The sequence below is a fragment of the Sinocyclocheilus anshuiensis genome, unplaced genomic scaffold (genome assembly GCF_001515605.1).
Source record: "Sinocyclocheilus anshuiensis isolate Anshui unplaced genomic scaffold, SAMN03320099.WGS_v1.1 scaffold1222, whole genome shotgun sequence".
NCBI lineage: Eukaryota > Metazoa > Chordata > Actinopteri > Cypriniformes > Cyprinidae > Sinocyclocheilus > Sinocyclocheilus anshuiensis.
This window is the reverse complement of record NW_015555818.1, coordinates 136370-159269: the sequence shown is the minus strand read 5'-3', so window position 1 is coordinate 159269 and position 22900 is coordinate 136370.

The window sequence follows — 22900 nt, the reverse complement described above, 5'->3', positions numbered from 1 at the left end:
TATTTTAACGTTAAAACGTTTTAACGTTAACGTTTTAACGTAAAATACACGCTTCATCATTAAGTGCTGCATGCACATTGACAGGCCTTCAGAAGTTATGCACCTGTTTCTAAACATTACAGTTGCGGCTTTTGAATGTTATATAAGCTATTATATGATTCAGAATAGATCCAGCGTTGCAGTTCAAAGACAACGTTGCAGGCAGGCAGGGTTGGTTTAATTTTGAAACTAACACAGCGGAGCGAGAAGGAGTTTGTTTGCTGGGAGTTTGATGGCATTTCAGCCACTATTTTTAAAATGTACCTCAGCAGCACCATAGAAAGGGAGAAGAAAGTCATTATTGTCAGTCCAGGCATGTTTTGTTTTCTTTCTCACATCCGTTTCAATAAATGTCCATGTCCCATCCAGCCGAAAGAACCTTAGCAACAGCAAGATAGCTGGCTGCAGACGCAGGCTCTGCACATACAGATGACCGTTGGGCTTCTTTTCGGACGAGTTCAGGGACAGTTTGTGAATTCCTCAGTGAACTGACATCAAGGCTAATATTTGTCCCCCACACAAGTATCTGAGGACAGTCTTGTTTTTTCAAGTTCTCTGTGGTTCTGGACTCTGATGGTAATTTCTCCCAGACAGCTGAGCCTGTGGACCATCTGTCCTTGTTCCACCTCTCCTTTAATCAGATAATTTGGCCTGTGTGGCGTGTCCTTCATTTTTAATATGCAGCCTGTGTGCACAAACACAGGCCTCGCTGTATCCCGCATCCCGATTTCGTTCACCACGCCGCCTTGCACGATGGTTTATTCTTAGTAGAGGGATGCAACCCAAGACGCCACTCATTAATTTTAGAGCACATCCCTTTGCCCATTACATGAGGTTTAGTAAGTGGATAAGTAGATAATGAAGCAGCCGTTAATACCTTGTATTTTCTTAGACCTCTCTGCCTTCAGGAAATGTGAATGTGCTTTTAGCATTTTTAGAAAACACAGTTTGGGGGCCTGCTTTTCATTATATGGACTATAATTGGGATACACTTTCGACATGCTTTGTCAAATCCCACTGAGATCTTCACTAATGATTTGAGCAATGCTTATTAAGTTATAGGAAAAAGTATACTGTTGTATTGAATTGTATAGGGAGTAGATTCCTTTTTTCCAAAAACTCAGGCATGAGTAAAATAAAATGTACAGAACTTGAAAATTGTGATATGCACCAGCGCTCTGATTGTATATATTCTCAGTGGTGCAAATTCAAACAAATTCAAATGCATTGGCAGATCATATTCCAAACTTGAAATAAATTGGGTAAAACAAGTTTACATTTTGTGCTTTGTTTAAACTGTTTATAAGTTCTTGTGGATTAGTTTGTTAAAAGAACCATTCACCCAAAAATACTGACTTCACTTACTAATCTTCATATCGTTCCAAACCCACATTACTTTCTTTTTTCCATGAAATATAACCAGAGAAATTCTGAGGAATGGTTGCTATTTTTGGTGCAATTACAATGAATGGGCACGAAGGCTTTCATGGTTCAAAAAGGATGCACAAGCATCAAATAGTCAATATGACTTGTGCACTATATTCCAGATCATTTTAAGACAAACGATAGTTTTCTGTGAGAAACAGACCGAAACTGTTGTAGCAAACAAATTAGCAGTGTGAACGAATCATTCGAGTCAGAACTTTTTAATGAGACAGTTCACAAAAATATAAAGTTGTAGCACACTCTGTGTTCATGACAAAAGTAGCAATGCCTGATATGTGAACAAACCATTTGAGTCAGAACTTTTCAGCGAAACACTTGATTCAGTACACAAAAGAATGATTAATTTGCAAGTGATTTGGTTCTTGAGTTGGAATCATTGAGTCAGCTCTCTGGAGGGGAAGATAAACAACAAACAGCGACTTACATTTTGATTTGTTCCCCTCTCAAAGCTTTGGTTTGACTTGAAAACACAAAGAATGTAGCATTTGATCATATACTTTCAATATCCTTTATGAAACCTCAGTCCCCATTCTTTATAGCTGCATGGAGCTACAAGTAAGTTCTCCCTTTGGGTTCCACGAAAGAATGAAAGTCATATGGGTTGGAACAACATGACAGTGAGTAAAAAATGCCTCTTTTTGTATTCGGTTTGTTTCAGCCCTTGATGCACGAATGCAGTGTGAAGAAGTGTGGAGTGCATTCCTCCAGTGTTCACTTCTCCATGGCACATAACTGCACATCACACCAAGTGCCAAGCATCTCTCACCTTCGTGCTAAGCATAGCTGGGCTGAGTTTAGATGCAGTCTATGTAAATCAAGCCTGAATGAAAATCCACCTTTGTTGTGGTCTCACCTACAAAGTTAGGCTTTTAGTGAGAGGAAAGTCCTGGTAAAAGTTAAAGAAAAGGGGAGGTAATGCACTTTGCAACCCCTCTAGACATGCTAAATATTCTGGGACACTGCTCTCAGACATTTTTTCTCTCCGAACAAATTTTCGGAGTGCGTTTTCTCTCGCCTTTTAAAAGAAGTGGTCTTGGAGGTGTTGAAATACCTCGCATTATCATGTGTTGTACAGATGTTGGGTGAAGCAGACAGAACTCTGAGCCTAGCTGAGGAATTGAATCTGACATGTATTTATCCCATCTACCTTTTTTTCCCCATCGAGACAAGCGTTTGAATAATAATGCAAGAGTTTTTAGTGAGTTTAGAGTTGATGTCCATCTGTAATCACTTTCGACAACATATTATTTGCTTTTGATGATGTTGGCCCAATTAGTTTGCGTTAGCACCGTTTACAATTTCTCACACGCACCTTTGCTTTGTTCCATTTCCTTTCTGTGTGTTTTCAATGATGTGCGTAGGTTCCGAGCCATAAAACTCGAAATAATTCAAAACAAAGAGGATAAGATGCTTTCCAGGGGGACATACCACTGACATGGACTTGCGCAAAGAGCACTGAAAATAGACCGCTTCGCTATGGTCGACTGGGCGCAGCCAGTACAAGATGCAGTTCACCACGAAGCCAACAGGGACAAATCGACACCAGAGCCGAGATGCAATGTTCTGAAAAGGCCAATCGTCTTGTTTATTTCCTAGTCCGTGTTTTGCACAGACAGATATGTAAATGTTTACATGTGTAGAAGACCGTAGGGGTGGGGGAGACGAGTAAGTCGAGCCCCTCAACTCTGACCCCGGGCGGGTCACCTCCCATTTGGATGGTACTGTATGAACTCTGGGCCCTTTCTGCCTGATTTCAAGCACAGATGTTCCTGGGACATCGCCTGAGAGCGATAGATCAGGTCCATTTGTCATTTTCTTAATCATTATGTTACGCCCCTAGATTTCGTCCCTGAGGAAAGCATCACCATGGAACACACACAAACAGAGGCTGCGGCCCAATCTCGAATGTGGTGACAAGCGAGCCGGCCTCTTTGTGGAGCTCCAGACTAGAGGTGTTGCATATTCCGCATGCCCGAACGCTCTCTGGATTACTGATGGGGCAAATAATGAGTTTTGGCCTCGCGACGACAGGCTATTTGAATAGCGATGTCATGCATCAGTCTTTTTCAAACAACTCTGTGCTCCCAGCGTTAATGTTTACGGATCGTTTGCTGGTGTTTTCCTCCCGGCTACAGACTTTTCAATGAAAACTCTGCTTCTGGCCCCGTGCTAGTGTGTATGATTAAACATCTGTCCCTTTGAAACGCAAGTCTGCCAGACGAATTATTCGATACTGGAGGTCGAGGAAGGAGGGGAGCGGAATCTAGCACGGCTGGATGTAAACACTAAGCTGAAATGCCCGGCCGTCCTTCTCAGGCGATAATTATTCCAGTGATAGATTGATCGAGTGATGTGTTGTTTGTTAAGAGCACAGGTCGGAACTGCGTGACGTGAGTTGGAGTGGGAATGACAGATTGTTGGACCACTGCGCTGTCCTGTTCGCAACGTGTTTTTTAATATCTGCATTCTCCAGATGACTAACCGCGTTTGGGGTGGTCAGGGTTCGCATCGCACGGCAGCACGATTCAGATCATGTGTGAGTGAAATCGGTTACATCCAAACAGACCTGGAGAGAGAAATATGATAGGCATTGTTCATCTGATATGCTACAGATGCCCTGTATTTCAATTCGGTGAAAGTGCAAACACGCTTCTGTACGTGTGTAAATGAGGTTTTGCTTTGTTCACAACAGCACTATTTGGCTGTCACATTTAACAATTGCACTACAGATGCACTATATTTAAAGTTGGTGTAAACGCTTGTTTAAATTAGATTAAATTATGTAAATAGTGTACATTTGAAAAATGTGCTATATAAATTAGATGTTGCTTTGCTATTTGTGATTCATTGTGATGCGCTACTTCAATTTGGTAAAAAAAAAAAAAAAGTGCAAAAATGCTTCCATTCTACGATATTTAAATCAGGATAATTATTTAAGTAAATTTAATTTTGCTTTGTTCGCAAAGAGTGAAATTTAGTTGCGAAATTTGGTGAAAAAACTGCTTCCATTCTACATTGTACATTTGGCAAATTTAAATCTGATTTTGTTTTGTTTGCAAAAACACTATTTGGCCACCACAATTATACTACGGATGCAAAAAAGTGCAAACATGCTTCTGCTCAACAGTATGTAAATTAGGCTAAGTTTCTATGTGAATTAGATTTAGATTTGTTAGCAAAAGTACTATTTGGCTGCAACAATTAACATTTACAATAGGCTTCAGATGCACTGTATTTAAATTTAGTGGGAAAATTACGCTAACATGCTTCTGTTTTACGGTATGTAAATTAGGAAAATATTCTATGTAAATTAGATTTTGCTTTGCTGCAAAAGCACTATTTGGCCGCCACAATGAACAATTATGCTACAGATGCATTGTGTTTAAATTTGGTGAACAAAGTACAAACACACTTCCATTCTACAGTATGTAAATCAGACTAATTTTCATAAATTAGATTTCGCAAAAGCACTATTTGGCCACTGGTTCATTGACTGATGATCAAATGATGCAAAAGAGTTTAAAAAAAATGAATGCAAAAAAACCACTTTAAGTGGGAACAATGTTTCAGTTGCATTTATTTCTTTAAATATAATTTTTATAATTATATTCTTTTGCGTAGGGCCCCCTCAGTGTTATCAGGTTCAAATATGAAACATTGATATCGCATGCAAACGCAACTAGTTATGTAGGCAGCAAGTTCCCCCCATCAAACAATTTGGCTAATAGAGGTCTATTAGTGGTGGGTCCCTACAAAGTCATAGAGTGTGGAACAGGAAGTGTTAACATCTGGGCAGCTGGCGTATGGCGTGGCAGTGAACTGCTGCACTGAACTCTCTCTCTTCTTCTCATGTTGAGTGAAAACAAACACAGCTCTCATGTTTTTGCCTGCTGTATCGGGGTCGAAGAGGTTTGTCTGGCTGCTCGGTGAGCGACCTGCAACACACTTTCCTCTCTGATGTCCCACTCTAGTTATTGGGGGTCAGGAATGCACCATGTTTGTTTGATTTGCATCACGTTGTGTTCCCCAACATGAAACGGAACTCATTAGGAGAGTAATGTGCCGGAGAACTGTCATGCAATTCGACTTGACTGGAAATTCGTCTAGGCTGAGCTAGACATGGTCCAAGTAGATTCTCATAAAAAGATTGTGTTTATTATCATGATGATGATGAACAGATTTGTCTGAGCTAACTCAACCAGGACTGCTATTTCTGTTGGTATAATATGACTGATTAGTATCATGTAGAGTAAGTGTACTTCTGTGTCACTTTGTTGTCTAAAATACATTTGTTTTTACTAATATGCTTGATTTAGTTTGTTTGGTGGTCCCCAAAAAGATTTGGACACTTTAGGGCACTTAAGTGTCACTTGAAAGTTTAAGAATGCCATTGCATAAAACAAATAATGCCAGGCCTTTTCTCAGAATTTCAGTTTTTTTGGCCCAAAGCGTAGCAAGAAATATCTCCCACACCATTACACAACCATCAGCTCCACCAGAATTTATACTCTACCATCTAAACGCTGAAATCAAGATTAACCAGACCAAGCAAATGGTTGTGTCTAAAAATCTGTGTATCATCAATTTCTGAAATATTCAAACCAGCCTGTCTGACACCAACAACTATTGCCATGTTCAAAGTGACTTAAATTACCTTTCTATTTCGATGCTTTGTTTGAACTTCAGCAGATCCTTGACCATGTCTACATCAATAATGAATTGAGTTGCTGTCATGTGATTGATTGATTAGATATTTGTATTACCTTGTGGTTTTTTTCTTATTTTATTTATTTTCTTTGTTTAAATCATGCTCATGTTTGCCCCTTTTGTGTGTGTGTGTGTGTGTGTGTGTGTGTGTGTGTGTGACTTTAGTAGCCAAGTATTTTTTGGAGCCGCTAAGCATCTGACTAGACATCTGATATGCTGCAGTTGACCTCAACACAGGTAGGCTAAATTTCTGTGTTATTTTGTAAAAGTAGATTATGAATAGAGCTACCCTGGAATTGCTATTTGTCAAGTTCAGCTTTGGTTTAGTGAAAGTATTTGACATTATGAAGCAAATGGGAAAAGAATCCATTACGAGCATTTAAATTACTCTAATAATTCAATTTAATGTGGTCAACCACAGTGTTTCTTTTAGAGAAATTGAGAATTTTTATATCCCTACATTCCCTAACATAAAATCATCTTGGTGTCGGTTGCATTTGACTTGGGTACGTTGAAGTGGCCTGCTGAAATCACTTAAAAAGTGCAGTTTTCTTTGCTGTTTTGGCATATTTCGTATTGAAACAGAAATATGGGTTTCTATTAATTAAGGTTATATTTAATGCAAAGTTTTGTAGGAATGTCAAGGTTGTTCAAAAAAGTTTTTTATACATTTTTTTTGTATAAAGTGTGTGATGTAACTGTATGTTTGAAATGCTTAGCAACCTACCCATAAAAGTTGTTATCATTGTACACAATCAGAGTAACTGCCAACAGACGTTAGATTTAGCCTAAGATGTAGCCTTACAAAAAAGTATTTAGCTCAATTCCTGGAACTCCTTGCCAGTTTGATGATTAGCATTGCAAGGGTGGGACAGCTTTTTGTCTGACCTTTTTAAGCAAATAACAAAAGCATGACACTGATTAGATGCCATTACGGTGATGATATTGTCAGTGGTGAGCGTTTAATGTGTTTTTATCCCTGATGTTTGCTGTGCACAGAAACTCAGTGCACTTATTTTATTAGTAAGATATGAAATTATTGCATTATTGCCATTTCACAGCTGCTTATTTGATACAAGGACATTTGAAATAATAACTAGAATATATTTTCATATATGCATATAAAGAGCTGTCAGAAAATAGCTACCAAGGTTCGTAAACATAAATAGATACTTATATCTGGTTACAACACATTGGTGCTAATGTAACTGTGGAAGATTTATAGGTCACAATGGGGTTGTCTTGCCCTCACGGACACCCTGATCTGAAACGTGTGATTCAGAACAGAATGAAAGGAATTAGGGGTGTTATTGGGCCTGCATGCATCTAAACTTTGTAGTCATCCTAACTCAGTTAGCTCACTAACTTACACTGGCCAAAATTTAATTTCAGACAGCACATGATCACTTGTAATAAGCATGAGATGTTGCAAAAAATTAAATAAAAAAGGTCAGACGAGACATTTTGAGGTTTATCTCATGCTTGTTTTTGTACAACTATGTTGACATTGTTGAGATGCTTTATGGACTTGTGATTTTCATCACAAATGAGTGTCATTTTGCATTAATTGTGGTCAGGGTCAGCCTCTTTCAGTGTAAGAGCATGTATATGCAATGTACTCTGATGATTGCCTCAGATTTTTGTCCCATCTTTGCAGCTTGCAATTTCTGTGACAGGCAGTAGAGGGCAGTGTGACGTGAGACCTTCAGATTCTCTTGTTTTGAGTCCCTGAAAGTTTTGAAGTATCTGCACAGTTCATCCTAAGAGTACAGAAGCATAACTTTTAATGGGTTATCTCTTTCATTATTTTGTAAGAATCTTAAGAGTCTCTTTACAGCTATTTCTTTAGGGACAGATTTGCAACCAACTCTTGAAGATCATTCATTCATGCCTCATACTAGCAGTTTTGTTTGCAGTCCCCTTAGGGTACTGAAGGAAATACTATGGAAATCAAGTGTCTTTCAGGGATTCTGTTTGTTTTTGCCTTGCCTTGCCCTTTTGAACACTGCTTGCCCATGTATACCATTGAAACTGGCCCTCCACACATTTGCCAGTTCTGTGTTTACTTACCAGTATCAGAAAATAAACACTGCACTGGCTCCACTGTAATCTGTAATCACTGTAATTTAGTGATTTCATGGAGTGTTTAAAGGGATTTTGCATTCCAGACAGCTGACTAATACGACCAAAGTCCGAACACCTTATGTTTTGAAATATAACGATTCAAAATTTGATAAATAAATATGGCCATTATATTTTCATCATGGTTATGATATTTGATTTGATTAGAATTTTATTATAGAATTATTTCATTATTTTTATCAGGGGCGTCATGCACTATTGAAACTCCCATTAAAATCACTGAAGCTGTTTACACTATGAAATTAACATCTTACAGATTCGTACACACATTTGCACTTTGTTGTTTCTGACAAGAGAATTCGCCAGAAAGAGGTATTCAGGCAGCAAGCGAGTGAAGAAAACACCGGCATTTTAGCGATGACTCATCTGAACAGCTCTGATTGGTCATTGCATTCATAAGCTCAACAGCATCGTGTATGATTGGTTATAATGCGCAGTGCTGTAAAAACGCGTCTGGCTCAGCGCCAGCCAGCGAATGCAGATTTGAATTTAGCAGCTGATGATGTGACGCACTGAACATTCTAATCACGCCTGTGTGATTGTATTAAATATAGAAAGTATTAATTGGCTATTTTTTGTGTTTTGGAAGCTGTATTCAAAATCCACTTGGCTCAAAAACTTTTAATGGGCATGACGCCTCTGATTTTTATTGTTGTATTTTGTATTTTATTTTATCATAGAATTATAGAATTTAATTTTATTTTATTGTATATTAGAATATTTTATATTTAATGTATTTTATTTTAGAATTATGAGAGCTTAATGATATCTATGATGAATTATAGATTCCATTAGTTCATAGTTGTATTTTCTATTTTATTATGGAATTCTAGAATTTTATTTCATTTTATGTGATCATATTTTATATTTAATTTATTTTATTTTAGAATTATGAGATCTCATTATTTTATTACAGAATTATGCATTTAATCAGTTTCTTGTATTATGAAATTATAGCTTTTTGTTTTATTTCATTTTATGTTTTAACATATTTTATAAATAAAACCAGCCATTATATTTTCATAATGGTTATCATATTTTATTTTATTTTATTTTTATTATAGGATTATAGATTTCATAATTTTTATTGTTTGTTGTATTTTGTATTTTATTTCATTTCATTTTTATTGTAGAATCATAGAATTGTATTTTATTGTATATTATCATATTTTATATTTCTTTTTAGAATTATGAGATCTTAATGAGATCTATAATGAATTATAGATTCCATTAGTTTTATTTTATATTTTATGAAATTATAGAATTTTATTTCATTTTATATGATCATACTTTATATTTCATTTATTTTATTTTATAATTGAGATCTCATTATTTTATTACAGAATTATATATTTCATTACTTTATTGTTGTATTTTATATTATGAATATAGAATTTAGTTTTCTTTAATTTTGTTTTAACTTTGTTATTGTTGTTTTATTGTAGAATTATATATTTCATTATTTTACTTTTATGGAATTTTATTTCATTTTATATTTGATCCTTTGATTGTGTATTTTATTGAAGAATGACATAATTTTATTTTATGTTTTATTAATTATATTAATAAAAATGTATGCATTTCTATTTTTGTATTTTATATTTAATGTATACTGTTACAGAATGATAGAATATCTTGTTACAAATGTTGAGTTGTTATGTGGTTCCAGCTTTTAAACATGGGAAATGAATAATTTCCTATAATTCAGAGACCACGTTTAGATGACGGAGGGAGTGTGCATGACCTGAGTAAGAATATGTGGTCAGCTCCCTGGTGACTTGAGCCTAGAGTGGTGGAAAGGGAGGGACGGCCGCGTGTCTTTACGAAGAGGAAGACACCCCCTCCCGTCCTTAGTCACTCGCTCCTCTTCCTGTCTAAAGAAAGGGAGGATGAGAGAAACGAGGGTTAAAGCATGCATACTAAACTACTGCTTTCTTCCAGCTCATCTGACCTTTGGCCCAAATAAAATGTGTGATAACCGAGACGGGTCCAGTTCTGACTGAGGTTCATGTGAAGGGACCCCATGGCTTCCAGATGTCACATGACGGCAAGCAAAGAGTAAGTGAACAGCTTGAAAGACCCCTTCTCAAAATTGCTGACCATGTATTTTTAGGCTAACAGGAAAACATGCTAACAGGATATCCATTATTATCTGCCCATATGCGACCCAAACAGAAAGCTGTCAGAGTAAGACCATTGTCTCCGTAAGCACCAAAGGAAGGTTTTAAATGGGTGCCCACTCCAGAAGATTGTTTGTAGAAGCGTATCCCTGTTCAAACGCACACTTATTCAACCTCATCCTGTTCATCATGGAGAAACAGGCCACGCTTGTTTTAATAGGTTTATGATTCACTAGTTGGAAGAACAAATTCTCCGCCAGGTGACCTTCAAAAACTCCATCTACATGGTGATTGAACACCAAGATCACAATAACAGAATGAATCACTTCCCACTCTTGAGTTTTCAGTGGGCATTAGGCAATTGCAAACTCTCTGAGATGTATGTTAAACGTTAACCCACCCAGGGATGCCTTGGTACGTAAGCCCTGCTAGCGTCTGCAGGCAATTATTAGATGTTCTTTAGAGATTGTAGTGTAGCTGCTGCCTCGCAGCTCAAGGAACTGATGACAGATTAATTTGACTTCAGCTCGGCAACTCCGAGGCCCAGACGGCTGGAAATGCCTAGCGTGGGAGAGAGTGGCAGTGTGCGCGGATTTCCTGCCATGCTCTTGCCTCCTGGAGAACGTTCTCCCCGGAGAGGAATGAAAGGCGAACTGGGCTGAGTGCTTCCTCTGTGCGAGGCTGCAGCTGCTTGACTGCGGGCTTTTTTCTTCGACAAGTGCTTTGTCAGCATGCCACTGCGGCCCGAGACAATGGAAGTCTGACTTGGGCCAGAGAGCGAATAACACTTGAGCGTTCTCGAAACGTAAAATCCTAACATGTCCTCAACCTAAAGAGGTTGTACAGTGACACAATAGAACAAATGAGTGCCCAATACTAAGAAAAGTTGGTTAAACTCAGCTTTTTGCTGAAGGATGGAATATTAAATGAAAGTATCTGACCTTGTATGTGGTCTTCGATTGCCGTTGCGTCTTTTGTATTGTGGTTTGATGGTATTGCGTATGCCTCAATAAAAGGCTGAGGGCTCAAACTTCCCATGAAAAATGAGCCAGTGGAGGTTTTGAGCTTCTAGCATTTCCTGTAGCGCTAGCCGCGACATTGATTTACAAATCACAAACAACCACAAATCACGGAACAAATCGGCATCATCTGGGACACATGCATGTCTTCTAACCAGACTTATTGGAAACCCTGACCTAAAATGATACCCTTCATTAAATGCAGGGTTGCCGTTTGCATTGAAATGTTGTATGTCAGCTCTTTAGTTATTTTTTTGTTGGCCAAGATGTTCTCTTGGTTCAGTCAGTTAAAAAAAAATGTGTTACTGTTCAATGCATATGCAAGAACCAGTGCTTGAAAAAAATAATTTCAAATCACATCATTTTTGTAACCTAATATACACATTTAAATTATATATAAAACCGTAATTGTGTGAAATATAAATATATATATATATATATATATATTGTACTTAGGCTATCATACTGTACAACACAGTTTAGGTAACTCAATACATTTTTAAGTCGAACAATTAAAGTGTACTAAAATGTCCTTACATTTACCAGACAATCTAATCAGGCAAAAAAATTCATTTTTTTCCAACATGTTTGCTTGTGTATGCCTCATTTAGTTCTGCAAAGGTCCAGATAAAGGTTATGTTTCTGAACCCTATATGGACCTTTCACATACGTAGATCCAGCATGGGTGACATAATTGGAATAACAACAGCCCATTTTTGGATGACTATGTCATCAACACTTTGAGAACACCAGCAGAATTTTCTCCACCTGAGCTAAGAGTGCTGATTTGAACATTTTCAAACCCAACAACCTCTAACAGGAAATACATTTATTCCACAGCTATAAAACCGGTTCCCATGTGTCACATGATAGAATTAATGGGTAAAGAAAAGCATTACAACTCCCCAGCACCATCAGTGTGGATGCACTGAGGGATGTTTGAGGAATGCAATGGTTTTAAACACTGAACAGTTGAGCGACAACATGTGTTTGTGTGTGATGAGATGAAATTTAAACTGCAGTCCCCAGATGAAAGAAAAAATGTTTATTGTAAATCTGAAAATGCTACCTTTATAAACCAGTGAAAATTGGATTAGTTTGTTCGTTGAAAGAGGCAAACAAACCAAACTAGACTTGGAGCGGCACAATGGAACATTTGAATAATCACATACAGTATGGCTCAGTGTTTACCTGTTTATGTTTTCAGATAATCTCAAAGTAGTTTAGATCAGTAGTTCTCAAACTGTTTGCACCATGTGTGATGCATTCAGATATTCCAAGTACCAATTAGACACTACACTGCTGGCATAAGAACTCTTTTGGCTTTCATTATGCATCATTAGATTTACAAATCAGATATGTAAATAAAATGTGCATTGTTAAATATGTTAAGTATTTTAAATTAAATCATGTGCCATGCCATTGGTGGTACATAGTATAGTTGGTGGTATAGTTTAAGAATGATAATCACATTTGTTGCTCTGTTTGAATAAAAAAAGAAGTAAGAAGTTTGAATCCCATTTGCAATGTGAATGTATTAAAATCCATATGCCAATCATTTGCAGTCACTCCAAACATCACAATCCAGCTGCAAATATAAAATGTAGAGAATGGTTTTGGGTCATTTTTTCATAATCTTGCATTTTTCTTAAAAACATATAAATCTTGTTATACTTAAAAAGATAGTTCCCTCAAAATCTTTCTTCTGCAGATATTTTGAGGAACCTTAAGGTCGAACAACAGTGGACTCCACTGAATTTCATTGCATAGGCAATAAACAGAGACATTATTGAAAATCTCTTATTTTTGTCTTTCACAGAAGAAAGAACATCATACAGGTTTGGAATAACATGATGGTGAGTAAATCATTGTTAATTGAGCTATGCCTGTAAGGAAAACCCATTTGTCAACTTACTTCATTAATTTGCTCACAAGTATATCGATTATGACATACATGCAATTTAGAGGTAAGACTCTGTTATAACTCAAAGTGATTACAAAACAGGCCATAAAATGAAATGAAACCAGAGAGAATTTGCAGAAATGGGTGGATGCCATGTATGCATGACAATACGATTCACAAATAAAATGTCTAAAAAGGCCCCTTAAGGTAATTACAAAGATTATTTTATATAGCATCATTATTTCACAGGCACCAGGGAGGTTGTCGTAATTGCATTTGTAATATGCACTGCATTGCTGGAATGAAGAGTAATGGTTCTTTAAGGAAATGGAATTCTAGTGGCACTTTCCAGTTTGGATGGGCAAAAGGGTGCAATGTGCTGGCAGACCTCAGCGGCATTCAAATAAGAGCACCAAATAATCAGACTGTTAAAAGAAATGGGATTCTGGCAAATACGTTCTGCATTCATTCCCTCTACCTGTCACATACAATAGATTTTAATGGAATACTGTGAGGTTGGGGAATTCACCAAGGTTCTATATATTACAATTCTTAATTGGATATAAAGTACAAGTTTACTGCATACATTACGTAACAATGCTATTCTCAGGCTGTTAGCGTATTACAGCATGTGCTGTGGGACTTCTGTAGGGGGCTAAAATCTAGGAACCGGAGAATGGTGCTGTTTTCAATTAGCATGCCAGTCTGAATGGCATGTCCGGCTGACAGGGCTTTACAAGCGGCTAAACACGGGCCTATGGGAGTCGTGCGTGCCGGCCTTTATCGGCACCCCTGCAACCTGTTCTGAAAAAGAGACAGTAGCTCTGCTCTGATTTGCAAGGGTCCCTTTAGTGTTCACTTATACAGAGAGAGAGACAGTGTGTGAGTGTGTGTATTCATATATATTAGTATTAACATAAAAATGGTTCAAATGTATATTAAAATTGTTTGTATTTTTTATTATAAATGTGTCTTTAATATATTATAAAAATGTATTATATATTCTATTTAGATTATTATTTATATATTTATTTTATTTATATTATATTAATATTTTATGTGTCTCACAACCAACAGTTTTTAAATCCATAAAGTTTGCATACAAAGAGCCGAAGAGCATGCTTGAGATGAAAAATCAAGGTAAATGTTTTTTTTCTTTTCAATTTAGCTGTAATTTTAAATAAATAAATAAATGTTATGTATTTAGGAAACATAAAAGCCAGACGTGGAACCTTCTCTGGCAGAAACAACCAGGCTTTTTTTCAGAGAGTTCAGAGTGTGCTTGTGGTAAATGACAGGTCAATGTCAGTCTAATATCTGTCTAGTCTTTTGTAGCTCTTCTACGAAGCCAGACATCTCGCTCCAGCTGAGGTGAATTCCAGGAACAAATAAGGCAGGTCATACAGTTCATTACCAATTAGACCACTTTATTATGCCCCTTTAAAACCCAGATTATTTATTCTATAGATTGAGTTCCACTGAACAATGAGCAAATAAACTGAATTGAAAACAGCCAGACAAGGTCAGTGTCCAGCTGTGATAAATTCTATAAAAATTTGAGCATGAAGATAAATGTCACTTTAACAGCCGTGATTTACTCTGGAGTCAGTTGCCATGATTCTCAAAGCTTTTACAACTATATGAAGTATAGTTTTTTGTAATGTCATTCAGTTCTTTCTTATTGTCAAAGCCTGTTTATTTATTTTAATATGGAAGAGATTGTTGCTTTGTATCGTAGATATTATGTTTTATATTGATATTCTTACGGCTTTTCAGAGATATGGCAAGGTGTCAGTTGCAATATGGCTAGGTGTTACTGCAAATTCAACAATAAAAACATGCTAAATTGCTCACATTTTTCTTCTTGAAGGGAATTTACTGACCAGCACATTAGCCTGGTTAATAACTTTAACCATCGTCCCCGGAGCCAAACACGCTTTGGAGTCTGATGCCTTTTCATAAAGCAAAATACTTTGATTTGCCAGGCTTTAAAAGGGCTCTGAGGAAAGAGGAGGCCCTCCATGGTTGTTTGTGAGAGGCAGAATGAGCTTTTTATTCCAGTTTTTTGGCAGCACAGCCAGCAGTAGAGGCCCTCAAAAGAGTCCGTATAGAAGCTCGAGTGCTCAGTGAGCTCTTCACATTTTCCCAGGCGAAAAATCCTTTGCTACTTTTGTTCCGTTCATTTGCGCAACCCGGGTAGAACGAGCAAACTTCTCTCTGGATGCAGTGTTCATCGCTGATGACAGAACACACATGATTGACCATAATGATCCAGATTATTTGAAGCAACTCAAACGTGGCCAAATCACTTGGAAATGGCTTGATCAAACAGTGCTTCTTTCATCTTCATGTTATAGGTCATTAACCCTGGCAACAAACTAGTTAGTTGTTTTCATCAGTGAGAAGTCCAACAGAGGCCTGAAAACCGGTTTGTCCAAGTTTATTTTTGATGCTAATGTGTCATATCTCACCCGAGTATTGAACTAGTGTAGCCAGAGATTGTTTAGAGAATGTGTGTTGGGGTCCCACTTTATATTAAGTGGCCTTAACTACTATGTACTTACATGTAAATGAATCATTTGGTGCATTGCACTTATTGTGTACATACATGTTTTTACATTGTACTTATATTTTAAAAATACCTGCATGTAATTACATCTGTAATTAATTTCTGTAATTACATTTATAATTACACTGTTGACCCATCCCTTACACCTTAACCCCCCCTTAAAACTACCCATACCACCAAACCTGTCCCTAACCTTACCCATATCCCACCTCAATAGCAGCAAAAGTTTTTTGCAATACAATATGAACACAATAAGTACATTGTACCTATTTTTTTATGTAAGTACATAGTAGTTAAGGCCACTTAATATAGTGGGACCCAAAAATCCGTTGTCAAGTGCATAGAGCAACAACAACAACAAAAAATGGTCCATCGGTGCTATTGAATCTCTTGCTTGTTAGGCTAATGCTTAATGTGTCACGGAAACACCTGCCTCACCAGCCAAATCAGCCTCCTACACCCGCTCACAATCACCTGATTATTCGCTTCCGCACTCTTGCCGCCAGCAGCGGCTGGAACGAGGCTGCCCTGCTCTCGGCTTTCCGCCGAGGCCTAAACCCCGTCTTACGACAACAGATGTCCATCTACGATGACACCGTGGGGCTCGACAGCTTCCTCCAAAAAGCGGTTCGCATCTCCCAGCACCTAACCGCGTGCCATAGAGAATCGATACCCGCTGCCGCTGCCTCACCCAGCTTCTCCGCTCCAGCACCAGAGCCCATGATCACGGATAGCTACAATCTATCGTTCACGGAACGATCTCGGAGACTCACCCGTGGCCTATGTCTCTACTGTGGATCCAATGAGCACCAGCTCTGCACCTGTCCCATTCGTCCACCACGCCCAGCGGTGAGTACTATCCAGATCACTCCTGATGTGTCTTGCATGCATCATATAAATGATAAGACTATGTTCTCTGCTTCCATCAATTCCTAAGTTTGATTCTTTTCTGTTGGAAGCTGCTCCTCAGTTCCTTTTAATAAACTCCCCGACTTACGTTAACCTGTCTGTTTGCCTCTTTGTCCCGGATGTGACATAATGTATTAATCCAGAAATCAGATTATGAATAATTCGAATGGTGAAATGCCAGGGTTAAAGCGATAGTTCCCCCAAAAATGAAAATTGCTCCATGATTTACTCAGGTGTATATGACTAACTACTTTCAGATTAATACAATCTGAGTTATATTAAAAATGTCCAGGCTCTTCCATGCTTTATAAAGGTAGTGAATAGTGGTGAAGATTTTAAAAAACAAAATAAAATGCATAAATCCATTAAAAAAGTGCTTCACATGGCTCCAGGGGTTAAAAAAGGCCTTGTGAAGTGAATCGATGGCGTTTGTGAAAATATCTCTATATTTAAAACTTTATAAACCGTAATCTCTAGCTTCCGCTAACTGTCGTACGTGTGTTAACAAGAGAGTGGATTTCCAGCAGTTGACGTAGGTCGTAGGACGTAGACGAGAAGTGAGAAGTAATGAACATGTTAGCGCAGAGGAGAGAGCAAAACAAACACTGGTCACGAATTACAAGTACAAAACAAGGATTTGTAAAGAAAATGCACAAGGATTTCGATATGTAAGCCAAGAGGAGACTGGTTTTCCTTTGCTTGAAACAAAACTTGGTTTTCATAAGACTTTCATAAGACTAGCATATTCTCATTGGAGCTTTACGCTACGCCTACGTCCTACGATCTATGTCATCCACTGGAACGCCACTCTCTCGTTAGCAGCAGTTAGTGGAAGCTAGAGATTATGGTTTATAAAGTTTTAAATATGGATATCAAATGCATTGATTCACTTCAGGAGGCCTTTATTCACCCCCCGTAGCCTTTTTATGATGGATTTATGCACTTTATTTTGCTTCAAAATCTCATGCATATCTCATATGCATATGTAAGGATAGTATTGGAAGCTGATAATTAAAAAAAAAGACTTCTCCAATCATTTTGACTGCATAAACCCCTCCCCTTTCTACAACTGACTGCAAACTCGAATTCAGATCTGCCACCCAATCAACAACCACTGGATAGACCCAATTCCCATCCTTGCAAGCCATTTAATCTCCATCACTTAAACCAGCTTGCAGATGTTCAGGTCCTTCAAAATTGTTGGCAATGAACAGACACAGATTTGGAAGTCCATGATCCAGGTAGAACTTAAAAGTGGGGTAAGTGATTTCTGGTAGCCAATGTTGATATTTCAAATCACCAAAACAAACACTCCCCTACCCCAAAAGGGTCTCGCCCCTATTTTGATAGCTCCTCCCCACACATACGTACACAACCCAGGCAACGATTAGTTCTGTGAAACAAAGCAAAACCAATGTTACACCGTGCTACACCGGACGGGAGCGGCGCGGCACGACAAAATACTATAGAACTCATTATAATCAGTGATGCTGTCTACACTGGATGCCGCACGACATGACAAATCCCCGACAGAAAACTGCTGCTGCATTCTATTTATGGCGTATTGACACAAATTTCAAATGATTTTCAACGGTCACTTTGTCGCATCCAGTGTAGACAGACTTTAGCTGTTGCGGCGCGGCGAGTCAACTGTTGCATCTGGTGTAAACACGGTGTTACTCACCTATTGAGAAGAAACAAAGCAACCTCGGTGTCCGATCGCAGGCCTCCTTGAGTTCTCTCCAGCGCTGGAAAGCTGATCCGATATTTACACGGGTCCTACTTCTTGCCTTATCGTAAGCCTTCTTTTGTTCCGCAGACGTTTTCTCTTTCTGTCGTCGCTTGGCTAATGTCCGTCCTGTGCACTGAGCGCTCTCTCCTCCGCATCATGAGTAGACATGCCCCTTACTGCTGATTGGCTACAAGTTTGTTTTGGTACCGACTCAGTTTTCTAAAGCGTTTTTGAAAAAATACATACCCCACCTTTAATTTGCTCATCCATAATTCTGCAATGTGTATTTTATACTTAGAAATGGCTTAAAAGCAAAACCAAGTAAAAGCAAGACATACATGACTACTAATGCATGACCTCTCTTCTGTGTCACTGTCCTGCTGTTCCCATTTCTCGTAAATTGTTGTTTACCAAAAAAGATTATAGGTTAACTCAAACGATAATTTATCTCTTACTGGAACTCATTTACACTGTGATCTTTAGGTCACCTCGCAGGTCAACTTAAAACACAGTCTTCAGACCTCTCATGCTCTGCCCGGCAAGGTCTAAGCTGAGGACAGTAGTAAATCTGACACTTGTTCAAGTTGTTAAAGAAATTACTTAATCTCCAGGCAGGGGTGACTCAGTCATCTATGAAAGAGTAACATGGTGCACAAAACAAAAGGCTCGGGCAGGATTAAGCTGTCAGTCTTTCATGCTATGGAGCTGGGTGCCGATCCAGACTAATGACCTGTAACTGGGACTCAGAGGAGAGCTCTTACTCTATCCCGGGAAAACAGCCAGGGCAGCCCTGCAAGAAGAACTGTCTCAATTAGACAAAGGCCTCCTCTCCGGAAGCTCGCAAGACGGAGTTTACCAAAACATTTACTTCCCTCTAAGTTGCGTCTTCCTCTACTTTACAACTTATTTACAAAGATTTTCAGTACATGATGATCTTTATCATTTCTTAATTATTGTGACATAAGGCTGCCGAGTGTAGGTTTGACCCCAGTTGACCTTTCAAGCAAATGGCAAAGCATAAGATAAACGGAATGACATAAATGCTCTCTAATGCAATTGTCTCTTTGGTTTGGACAGAAAGCTTGAAGAATTCTGCAGTCTAGCAGTTTTATTTGATCATATTCCTGGTCAGGCCATTATTTAAATTTCCGACCAACAAACAATTACGAGTTATCAAGCCGGCAAACAACATACTGTTGATGTCAGTGGAAAAGCTGTGGGCAAAAGCCATAACATTGTGGAATATCGGTCAGCTCTTGGATTGTCACTGTTGAAATGGACTTCTTCATGCCTGCACGAAAGCTACTATATTATCACTAACAGATGGAGAACAGATGAAATGCTGCAATGCAAGTATCTGTCTGTATCTATCTGTTTATATCAGTCTCAACCTTTTTTGATTTGAATGTACCCCATTGTCCATCCGTCCATCCATCCATCCATCCATCCATCCATCTATCATTCTATCGTTCTCTCTATCATTCTATTGTTCTATCTATCGTTCTATCTGCTGTTCTGTTTCCATCCATCCATCAATCCGGTCTGTCTATCTGTCATTCTGGCTGTCTCTTTGTCTATCAAATTATCTATCTGTCTGGCTGTGTAGAAACTTGCATTAAATTGGAAAAAATCACAACCATGTCATGCTACAGTAAAGAGCTACATTAATAGATATATAGAAAGTGAGCAGCAATGAATCATGGACATTTGTTTCTTATGTTACTCTGAAACCACAGTGTAGAGCCTCTTGTGGAGTTCTGGGTGACCGCATTCACTTAAAACAAGGCCAGCATCTTAATCTGTGTTTCTGAGAGTCTACAGAAAGTATCCCATATGAGAAAGTATGTGAAAAATATCCAGTTAATCAGCTACAACAACTGGATTGACTCCACAGAATGTTATTTGCAAGAAAGGCACAAATGTCACCTTGAAATACCAAGCGGACAGTAATTAATGAGATTGGGAATGTTGTAGTATCTGAATTTTATGGACTACTGTGCATGTAGTGCATGTCTTGAGTCTGCATTGTAAATTCCATGGCCCTGTTTAAAGTATGTAATGAAGTAATTGCCAGATGGATTTGTGATCAAGACTATTAAAAAAAGAACATAAGAAGCCAAACATTTGTGCTGTAAAACAAAGACAGAAAGGGGGAACAGATGTATAGCAGATACTTGGTGGTGAAGTGTTTTTAAATTAGAGCAGTTTCTTTGTGATCTTAGCACTAATTATCATCCTAGCATCAGTTTCATGTCTGCAACCAACTCCTTCATGTAACATGTTGAAATGGCTTAAACATAAACACATATTTGGCTGATTGTTCAATTGGGTAACTTTTCTTGTTTTAAAGAAATGTTTGCTAAAAAAAAAAAGACAAGCAAAAAAATAATTTTACCTTTTTTTTAAATAATTTTCTTCAGGTTAGAAGTAAACAAAGTGCCTCTAACTGAAGAATCACCCACATCTGTAGGCTATAAGCAGGTAACACTTGATATTACTGTTCGTATTATGATTTACCATTAATTTAAGTGACTTTACTGCATTCATCTCCTATTTGAAAACTTTGCTAGCTGAAGTTTGCATAGTCTTAGCCAGGACCTGTTAACAGATGTAATCCTCTTTAGTGTCAAGGCAATTTCTAGGCACAGTGGGAGAACAAACTATATCTTTAGAACATTTTCTCCTTCACAAATCACATTAATGAATCCTTGACGTTATAATTCAAGACAGAGGCAGAACGCTTTGAAATAACTGTAGCATGTATAATACATTTGCCCTTATGCAAGTTGGAATATGTAGTATGCATACTTTGCATGCTTTGGGAATTGTGTACATACAACACCTGGATGAGCGGCTGCATTTGTGTGGAATAATGTACATTTATGCATTTGATATGAAATGTATCCAAAGCATCTTCCACTTTTTATCAGATGAATTAGCTCCGCTATTAAGCAGGCTGTGCTCTGAAAAGGAAAATAATAATACTATCATACTCCTGGCTGTTCTCTCTGACCTGCAAGTGTACTTTAGCTGTTTGAATATAAACAAAACTGTGATAATATTTTTAAATCATCAGCACTGAGTGGATTGTTCCAGATTCTTAAGATATATTGCAGCAAATCAACCTGCAAATGTCTCTAGAATCAACTGAAGGAAAATGAAGCTCTTCAAATAAACAAAGTAAAATAAAATGGCGGTTTAATAATTTCCCTGTTATTATAGTGAAAATGGTGCGAACGTCTCTGCCTCTCTCTGTTTTTAAAGTCTACCATTAGTTGAGAATATTAAAAAGATTTATTATGTTCCTTCCTCTGCGTCTGCACCTTTCCTCACCTCTTCTCACCCAAAGCGTTTGTTCTTACGTTCAGTGTCACTGCATGACAAAAAACATGTGCTAAAAGAACTGAGAATCTGGGGCAATGGGAGATATTATTAAAATATTATTGTCCAGGGTGCAGATATATTCATATTGAAGTAATTTATGTTTTTCAGGAAAGTCCCGTGATACATCTGTGGGAAATGTACTTCACAAGAGTTCAACCATGAGTAAGCAAAATTATATTTTAACTCTTTTAGTCCTCTTTCTAATAATGTTTTATTCTTCCTTTAATTTATTATTTAAATCATATTGTAAATGAATATTTAAGTCCAACCAGTTATATATATATATATATATATATATATATATATATATATATAGTGACAATATACATAGCGATATGTCTTTACTATCACTTTTTATCAATTTAGCATCTTACTATATTAATAGTATTAATTTCTTTAAAAAAAAAAAATTATAAAAACATTTACTGACCCAAACTTTTGAATGGTAGTGTATATTGTTACAAAAGATTTCTGTTTAAAATAAACGCTGTTCATTTTAACTTTTTATTTATAAAAAAATCCTTTAATAAGTATCACAGTTTCCAAAAAAATATTAAGCAGCACAACTGTTTCTAATATTGATAATAAATCAGCATATTAGACTGGAGTAATGATGCTTAAAAATTCACATTTGCATTACATGAATAAATTCTATTTAAAATAGATAGCTGTTATTTTAAATTGCAGTAATATTTCGAAATATTACTGTTTATGTGTTTTTGATCAAATTAATGCAGCCTTGATGAGCACAAGAAACTACTTTAAAGAAACATAAAAAACGTCTCAGGTTACTTATGTAACCATGGTTCCCTGAGTAGGGAACGAGACACTGCGTCCTCTAGGGGTCGCTATGGGGAACGCCTCATCGTGACCCGTGTCTGAAGCATACATTGAAAAAACACCAACTCGTTGGCCGGCGACAGCCATGAC